The sequence below is a fragment of the Pinus tabuliformis genome, chromosome 2_2 (genome assembly GCF_031772625.1).
Source record: "Pinus tabuliformis cultivar Carrire ecotype Pingquan chromosome 2_2, CPIR1, whole genome shotgun sequence".
Lineage (NCBI taxonomy): Eukaryota > Viridiplantae > Streptophyta > Pinopsida > Pinales > Pinaceae > Pinus > Pinus tabuliformis.
In genome coordinates, this window is record NC_142300.1 from 960,108,086 (window position 1) to 960,116,524 (window position 8,439).

The 8,439-nt window shown below is 36.2% G+C and overlaps 1 pseudogene; it reads left to right on the forward strand.

The window, feature by feature from the left end:
- Nucleotides 1-718: 718 nt before the first annotated feature.
- LOC149196410 (protein NRT1/ PTR FAMILY 7.3 pseudogene) lies at nt 719-7,218 on the forward strand (annotated as a pseudogene).
- Nucleotides 7,219-8,439: the final 1,221 nt, after the last annotated feature.

Genomic DNA, 8,439 nt, shown 5'->3' on the forward strand with positions numbered 1-8,439 from the left:
ATTTAAATTAATATATATAATCAACTTCATATTTACTTTCTTAAATATTTTACCAATATTCATTTATTTACATTTACATTGAATTAACAATTAAATTATATATTTATAATTCAGTTAAATATTTATAATTAATAAATAAATATACATAATTTAAAACTACTTTTAAAAAACTAATTATTATTTTTAATTAATTTTATCACTCTCATATTTAAATACAATTCAAGTTTTATCCCTATTTTGTACACTTACAAGTCTCTTAAAAAATAATAATTTGGATGTTATATTAAAATTTTTCATAATAATGGTTATTATTAAAAACTATAGATTAAATTTTTATTCTAAGTTGAAATATTTTAACTATTAATTTCTTTCGAAAAAAGTTATATATATATATATATATATATATATATATATATATATTTTGATATTATGAAGAATTGAAAATGTTGCCATACTTTGTTGGTCTCCTTTTACAGAATATATATATATATATATATATATATATATATATATATATATATTCCTTAAATCTCTAATTACGCCGTAAGGCGTTTCCCTTTGAAATGAACTTCCCTAAAATCTACTTGTCATCCCTGTGTGCCGTTAGATTATGTGTTAGACGATTGGAGGATTGTTAATCGTTCGATCTAGGGAGGGAAGGTAGTTGAGTGGTTGCAACTGTTCATGATATTTGAAACAGTTGCAAACCCTCGCCTGAATGCTGCGAGATTGGAACCTAAAAGATTTTCCTAGGGTACCCTTTTCGTCTTCTCTGCTCTTGCTTCCCGTGCTGCCCTGTCAGACCTCTGAAACGGGCTCCATCGAATCTCTGGGGAAAATTTCATCCATGGCTTTCCTGAATGTAGAAATGAGATCAGGATCAAATAAGGTCAAAGATGAATCGTCTGCTGCATCCAAATGTTTTTTGTGATTGAATCTGCAGGAGTCGAGGGCGAATCCGCACCAGAGGAAGAAAAGTCGTTGAGAAATCCATTTCCGTTGTCGAAATTTTTCTCCAGATTCATGTTGGGTGTTGTTGAACACGCCTGCAGACCAATTTGATGAAGAAGATGACAGAGAAAGACCCTCCAAGATAGCTTTCTTCAGCTGGTTCTACCTTGCCCTTAATCTTGGTTCTCTTTTTTCTAACACAATACTGGGCTACTTTGAAAACAATGGCTTGTGGGTATTAGGATTCTGGTTGTCTGCTTTAGCAGCGGGATTGTCCACGGTGATATTTCTAGCAGGAACGCCCACTTATCGACATCGCATGCCTGGAGGTAACCCACTGCCGCGTTTCGCCCAAGTATTTGTGGCAGCGATTCTGAAATGGAGGTTGAAACGCCCATCAAATGCTCATAAGGACCTTTACGAGCTACCCAGTACAGAAAGTGCAATCAGCGGATGCCGAAAGATACTGCACAGTGAAGGATTAAGGTATGTGTATGCGTAACCCCAATATGAATATGCTAGCCATATAAGCACCCTTTCCGTTCCTCTCATTATTCAGTTCACCATCTCTATGTCTCTATGATAATTACTGTACCCTACGCTGGTTTTTCTCTTATTTCCATATTGATGGATTATATTGAACTTGAATTGGTTTTAAGGTTCCTTGACAAGGCAGCAATAGAAACAGATAATGACACAGTGGAAGTGGAAGGAAAGGAAAGAAGTCCATGGAGACTTTGCACAGTGACTCAAGTGGAAGAAGTAAAATGCATCCTGAGGTTGCTTCCTATCTGGTTGTGCACAATCATTTACTCAGTGGTGTTCACCCAAATGGCATCTTTGTTTGTGGAGCAGGGTGCTACAATGAACACCTCCTTGGGTAGCTTCAATGTTCCAGCTGCTGCAATGTCCATGTTTGATAGTTTCAGTGTTGCAGTGTGGATAGCTTTATACAGGCGGGTGTTAGTTCCTTTTGGTTATAAGGTCACAGGCAATCCAAAGGGTTTCACCGAGCTACAGAGGATGGGAGTGGGGTTGATCATGGGTATGCTCGCCATGGTTGCTGCTACTGTAGTTGAGATTTATCGGCTGAAAGAAGTAGACAACAAAATCATACCTGACAGTCCAAGCTCCCTCAGCATTTTCTGGCAGATTCCTTAGTACACTCTGATCGGTGCTTCAGAGGTGTTCATGTATGTGGGTCAGCTAGAATTTTTCAATAGTCAGGCCCCTGATGCACTCCGAAGCTTTGGAAGTGCCCTGTGCATGACCTCAATATCGTTTGGCAATTATGTGAGCAGTTTGCTGGTGACAGTCGTAATGTATGTAACAAAGAAGGAAGATAGACCGGGTTGGATACCAGGAAATCTGATCAAGGGGCACATGGATCGCTTCTACCTGTTATTAGCAGCCCTCACATCAACTGACTTCATTGTCTATATTTTGTGCTCCAGATCCTATACCAACATTGCAGTTTACAAAGAATCTACTGAGGACGAAGAACCAACTCATATTAAATAAGTGTTTTCCTCCTTCGTTCGCAGGGTTCTGTGTATGGATGCAAGGGCTTACTATTGTAAGGTGGATCTATAAACTAGAACAATCACTTTGAACCTTTTTATTGTAAGCTAAAAAGCTTCGAAGAGCTGGCCTGAAAGGTCTTGAATAGAGAGAGCACCCAATCCTCATTGAAGGTGAAGAGGGGTAAAAGAAAAAGAGAGGCCCTGCTGATAGAATCTAAGGTACAGGAGTTGAAGGTGACACTGCTACACCAACTTCATGCACTGTAAAGTGGATTCTAATAGTGAAAGAGTTTTAACAATAAATTAATTTGTTCAGAAGTTTAGTGCATTTAATTAATTGTTCTCTTACGCTTACAAACATTTAAATCATATTTCTGACACACAGATTCCATGGCAATGCAATTTGGGGATATCATGGATTCAACTGCTTCCTATAAGTTCTCACAGATTCCAACATAATGAAATTTGGGCTAACATGGATTCAACCACTTACTACAAGTTCAAGTTTATATTCAAGAGTATTTAAATCAATAAAGCTTTGCTTTCTTGAAGTTCAAAAGACAAAGCCATTAGTCTGTCTCTTTATTTCTAATCAAGTTTATATTCAAGAGTATTTAAATCAATCAGGGTTTGAAGTTCAAAAGAAAAAGTCTCTGTAATCAAGTTTATATTCAAAAGTATTTAAATCAATGAGGGTTTGTTCTCTTGAAGTTCAAAAGAAAAAGCATGTGCCCGTCTCTTTAATTTTTTATCATCTAAAATGTTAAATATTTTAAGGATTCTATGACTCATGACAAGATGATTTGACAATATTGAAGGGAATTATCTAGACCATGTGTTTGAAAGCAAACTTTTGACTCAAAGAATTTTTTTAAAAACTAATCAATCAAAATTAAAAATTATTTATCACTTTGAAAAATGCTTATTAGGATATGTGATCTTCAAAAATTATATAAAAAATTATTAAAATTTAAAATTTAAATTAAAAAAATGATGGGCCTAATACCAGGAATATTCAGTTGGATGACAATGGAGACTGTTCTTCCAGTTCGGGTAGAGTTGGATGGCTCTGCCTTAAAAAAGTTGATGTGAGAGCTCAAATGGAAGTGTCTCAGACCATGGAGATCAACAACAAGGAACTTTTGTGACATTAAATGGAGATCTTGACATGGAATTAGATAAGCTACTCAGAGCCTCCGCATATATATTGGGTGCTAGTGGTTATACTATATTGTATAAGGCAGTTCTGGAAGATGGGTTGACTTTTGCAGTAAGGCGACTTGGTGATGATGGTTTGGAAAGGTACAAGGATTTTGAAACAGAAGCTAAAGCAATTGGTAGGGTTAAACATCCCAACATTGTTCGCCTCCAAGCTTTCTATTGGGGTATAGAGGAGAAACTGCTAGTTTATGACTACATTCCACATGGAAGCTTGGAAAATGCCTATTTTGGTGGGTTATCTTGTTCTCTTTTTTCCATTTCATGTATCTTTGCAGGAAATCTCATTCAATTCGTTTCTGCATGGTTGTTTTTTATTTTTTTTACAAAGATAGCCCTTCAATCGCTTGCATATTATGAGTTTCTTATGGATTCCACAATCTCCCCTGTTTAGCTACTGTACCTTTAGCTAATACATAGTCATTTGAAAAAGATGTACCTTCAGCGCCCGTATCTATTTTTTCACCATCTTTATGACTGCAATCAAATTAGATAAACATTGAATAGCTATAATTTTCAATTTTAGTCACCCTATCTTGGGCCAAACTTTTGAACATTATGGCACCTCTTTCATTACAAGCATCAGGGGAATTGACATTATTACAAAGATTTTGGTTGATGTTGTATGTATCAGGTTCCGTCCCCGTATATTGGTTGATGTAACAAAGGTGGATCTGAGTACCACTGTGTTGGGATTCAAGATATCAATGCCTATTATGATTGCTCCAACTGCCATGCAAAAGATGGCTCATCTCGAAGGTATGCATTAGATTATTGTATTGCAATTAACATCCTATTTTGATGCATATATTTTCTGAAAGTGAATCCATCATCTTTTACAGGAGAGTATGCTACTGCAAGAGCTGCTGGAACTATAATGGTTTGGGCATCGGTCTTCTCTTTGTGGGATCGATCTTCTGAATGTTTTAATTTCCTTCTAGCTATTAAGGATTTAAGAAATTATAATGATTTTGGATTTTGAAATAGTTTGTTGTGTTGATAAAAAATTGAGGCTTGGACATATTTGTTGTAGACGCTTTCTTCATGGGCTACATCAAGTGTTGAAGAGGTTGCTTCAACTGGACCAGGCATTCGCTTTTTTCAACTTTATGTAAGTTTATCATTTCCACCCATATGATTGTCTTCCCATGTTTTCTGAGATGTAATTGAGTTCATATCCATCCAATTGTATTATAGGCTCCTAAACCAATGGTAAGATCAGTTATATTGCGTTGGGTTTACTAAATGTGGATGTATGAGTGGTGTTAAGATTTAGATGTCATCACTGGCAGGTTTACAAGATTAGGAATGTTATTGCACAACTTGTTAGAAGAGCCGAGAGGGTTGGTTTTAAGGCAATTGCATTGACTGTGGACACACCTCGACTTGGGTGGAGGGAGTCTGACATTAGAAATAGGTAGTGAAAATTAATTCTATTTTAGATTTGCTGACAGGACTAGGTAGACACGTGGGATAAATCTTATATTCAGAGTATACTCCTCTTTAACGTTATGAGTTTGTACCCATGTTTTAACACTTTCTCAGCTCTCAATAAAAATCAGAACATTGTGGAATTCTTTTAGGATCAGAAGCGACGCTAGGGTTAGAAAAAGCATTTAGCACCTATAATGTATCAAACTTAAAATAAGTCGGAAGTCTCCATTTTATCTGGGATTCCTCTTTGTTCATCCCTTTTCTGATACTGAGGTATCTAATGTTCTGAAAAGTCTCATTGTGATATCCACTCATACATGCTAGACAGTAAGGCACACCTCTGTGTTGAGATTCAATTCTGGATCCATAATTGTTTTTGACTTCTATTGATTTTTCTTTGTCAAAAATGTAGATTTGATTTCAAAGGTTTGGATCTTGGGAAAATGGAGAAGGTATGTATTCCATTTTATGAGTTCTTTAAATAGAAGGATGTTGTTTTTAGTTCTTCCTATATTCAAGGTCCAAACTTCTTCCTTAAGTTGGTTTTTTCTTGCAGACAGCGGATTCTGAACTCGCATCATATGTTGTAGGTCAAATTGACAGATCATTGAGTTGGAAGGTTTGTAATAGTCCTGGTAGAGAGATATTTCAAATAATTCTTCACTATTGTGTTTGAATAGAATGAAAATGGATAGAGAAGCACCTGGAGAAATCTTGGGGTTGAGTTCTTGCCTTTGCTTGTGACCTTCTGAATCTCAGAAAAATTATTTGTGATGAGTCATATTATGATTTACATCTTCAAGAAATACTTCGTATCCTTTTTCAAGAAATACTCTGTATCCTTTTTCCAACTTTTAAGCTGAAAATATGCATATTGTCACACCAATGCATTTGATTACCCATTTAACACCAAAACAGAAGGCACGGGTCTAAAAATTGTTTAGTTTGAGTTTGTGAGCAGGATGTGAAATGGTTCAATTTGTTTCTGCATGGTTGTTTTTTATTTTTTTTTACAAAGATAGCCCTTCAATTGCTTGCATATTATGAGTTTCTTATGGATTCCACAATCTCCCCTGTTTAGCTACTGTACCTTTAGCTAATACATAGTCATTTGAAAAGGATGTACCTTCAGCTCCCGTATCTATTTTTTCACCATCTTTATGACTGCAATCAGATTTTTTCTCTTATTTCCATATTGATGGATTATATTGAACTTGAATTGGTTTTAAGGTTCCTTGACAAGGCAGCAATAGAAACAGATAATGACACAGTGGAAGTGGAAGGAAAGGAAAGAAGTCCATGGAGACTTTGCACAGTGACTCAAGTGGAAGAAGTAAAATGCATCCTGAGGTTGCTTCCTATCTGGTTGTGCGCAATCATTTACTCAGTGGTGTTCACCCAAATGGCATCTTTGTTTGTGGAGCAGGGTGCTACAATGAACACCTCCTTGGGTAGCTTCAATGTTCCAGCTGCTGCAATGTCCATGTTTGATATTTTCAGTGTTGCAGTGTGGATAGCTTTATACAGGCGGGTGTTAGTTCCTTTTGGTTATAAGGTCACACGCAATCCAAAGGGTTTCACCGAGCTACAGAGGATGGGAGTGGGGTTGATCGTGGGTATGCTCGCCATGGTTGTTGCTGCTGTAGTTGAGATTTATCGGCTGAAAGAAGTAGACAACAAAATCATACCCGACAGTCCAAGCTCCCTCAGGATTTTCTGGCAGATTCCTCAGTACGCTCTGATCGGTGCTTCAGAGGTGTTCATGTATGTGGGTCAGCTAGAATTTTTCAATAGTCAGGCCCCTGATGCACTCCGAAGCTTTGGAAGTGCCCTGTGCATGACCTCAATATCGTTTGGCAATTATGTGAGCAGTTTGCTGGTGACAGTCGTAATGTATGTGACAAAGAAGGAAGATAGACCGGGTTGGATACCAGGCAATCTGAACAAGGGGCACATGGATCGCTTCTACCTGTTATTAGCAGCCCTCACATCAATTGACTTCATTGTCTATATTTTGTGCTCCAGATCCTATACCAACATTGCAGTTTACAAAGAATCTACTGAGGACGAAGAACTAGCTCATATTAAATAAGTGTTTTCCTCCTTCGTTGGCAGGGTTCTGTGTATGGATGCAAGGGCTTACTATTGTAAGGTGGATCTATAAACTAGAACAATCACTTTGAACCTTTTTATTGTAAGCTAAAAAGCTTCGAAGAGCTGGCCTGAAAGGTCTCGAACAGAGAGAGCACCCAATCGTCATTGAAGGCGAAGAGGGGTAAAAGAAAAAGAGAGGCCCTGCTGATAGAATCTAAGGTACAGGAATTGAAGGTGACACTGCTACACCAACTTCATGCACTGTAAAGTGGATTCTAATAGTGAAAGAGTTTTAACAATAAATTAATTTGTTCAGAAGTTTAGTGCATTTAATTAATTGTTCTCTTACGCTTACAAACATTTAAATCATATTTCTGACACATAGATTCCATGGCAATGCAATTTGGGGATATCATGGATTCAACTACTTCCTACAAGTTCTCACAGATTCCAACATAATGAAATTTGGGCTAACATGGATTCAAGCACTTACTACAAGTTCAAGTTTATATTCAAGAGTATTTAAATCAATAAAGCTTTGCTTTCTTGAAGTTCAAAAGACAAAGCCATTAGTCTATCTCTTTATTTCTAATCAAGTTTATATTCAAGAGTATTTAAATCAATCAGGGTTTGAAGTTCAAAAGAAAAAGTCTCTGTAATCAAGTTTATATTCAAAAGTATTTAAATCAATGAGGGTTTGCTCTCTTGAAGTTCAAAAGAAAAAGCATGTGCCTGTCTCTTTAATTTTTTATCATCTAAAATGTTAAATATTTTAAGGATTCTATGACACATGACAAGATGATTCGACAATATTGAAGGGAATTATCTGGACCATGTGTTTGAAAGCAAACTTTTGACTCAAAGAATTTTTTTAAAAACTAATCAATCAAAATTAAAAATTATTTATCACTTTGAAAAATGCTTATTAGGATATGTGATCTTCAAAAATTATATAAAAAGTTATTAAAATTTAAAATTTAAATTAAAAAAATGATGGGCCTAATACCAGGAATATTCAGTTGGACGACAATGGAGACTGTTCTTCCAGTTCGGGTAGAGTTGAATGGCTGTGCCTTAAAAAGGTTGATGAGAGCTCAGATGGAAGTGTCTTGGACAATGGAGATCAATACCAAGGAACTTTTGTGACATTAAATGGAGATCTTGACATGGATATGATTGTCTTCCCATGTTTTCTGAGATGTAATTGAGTTCATATCCA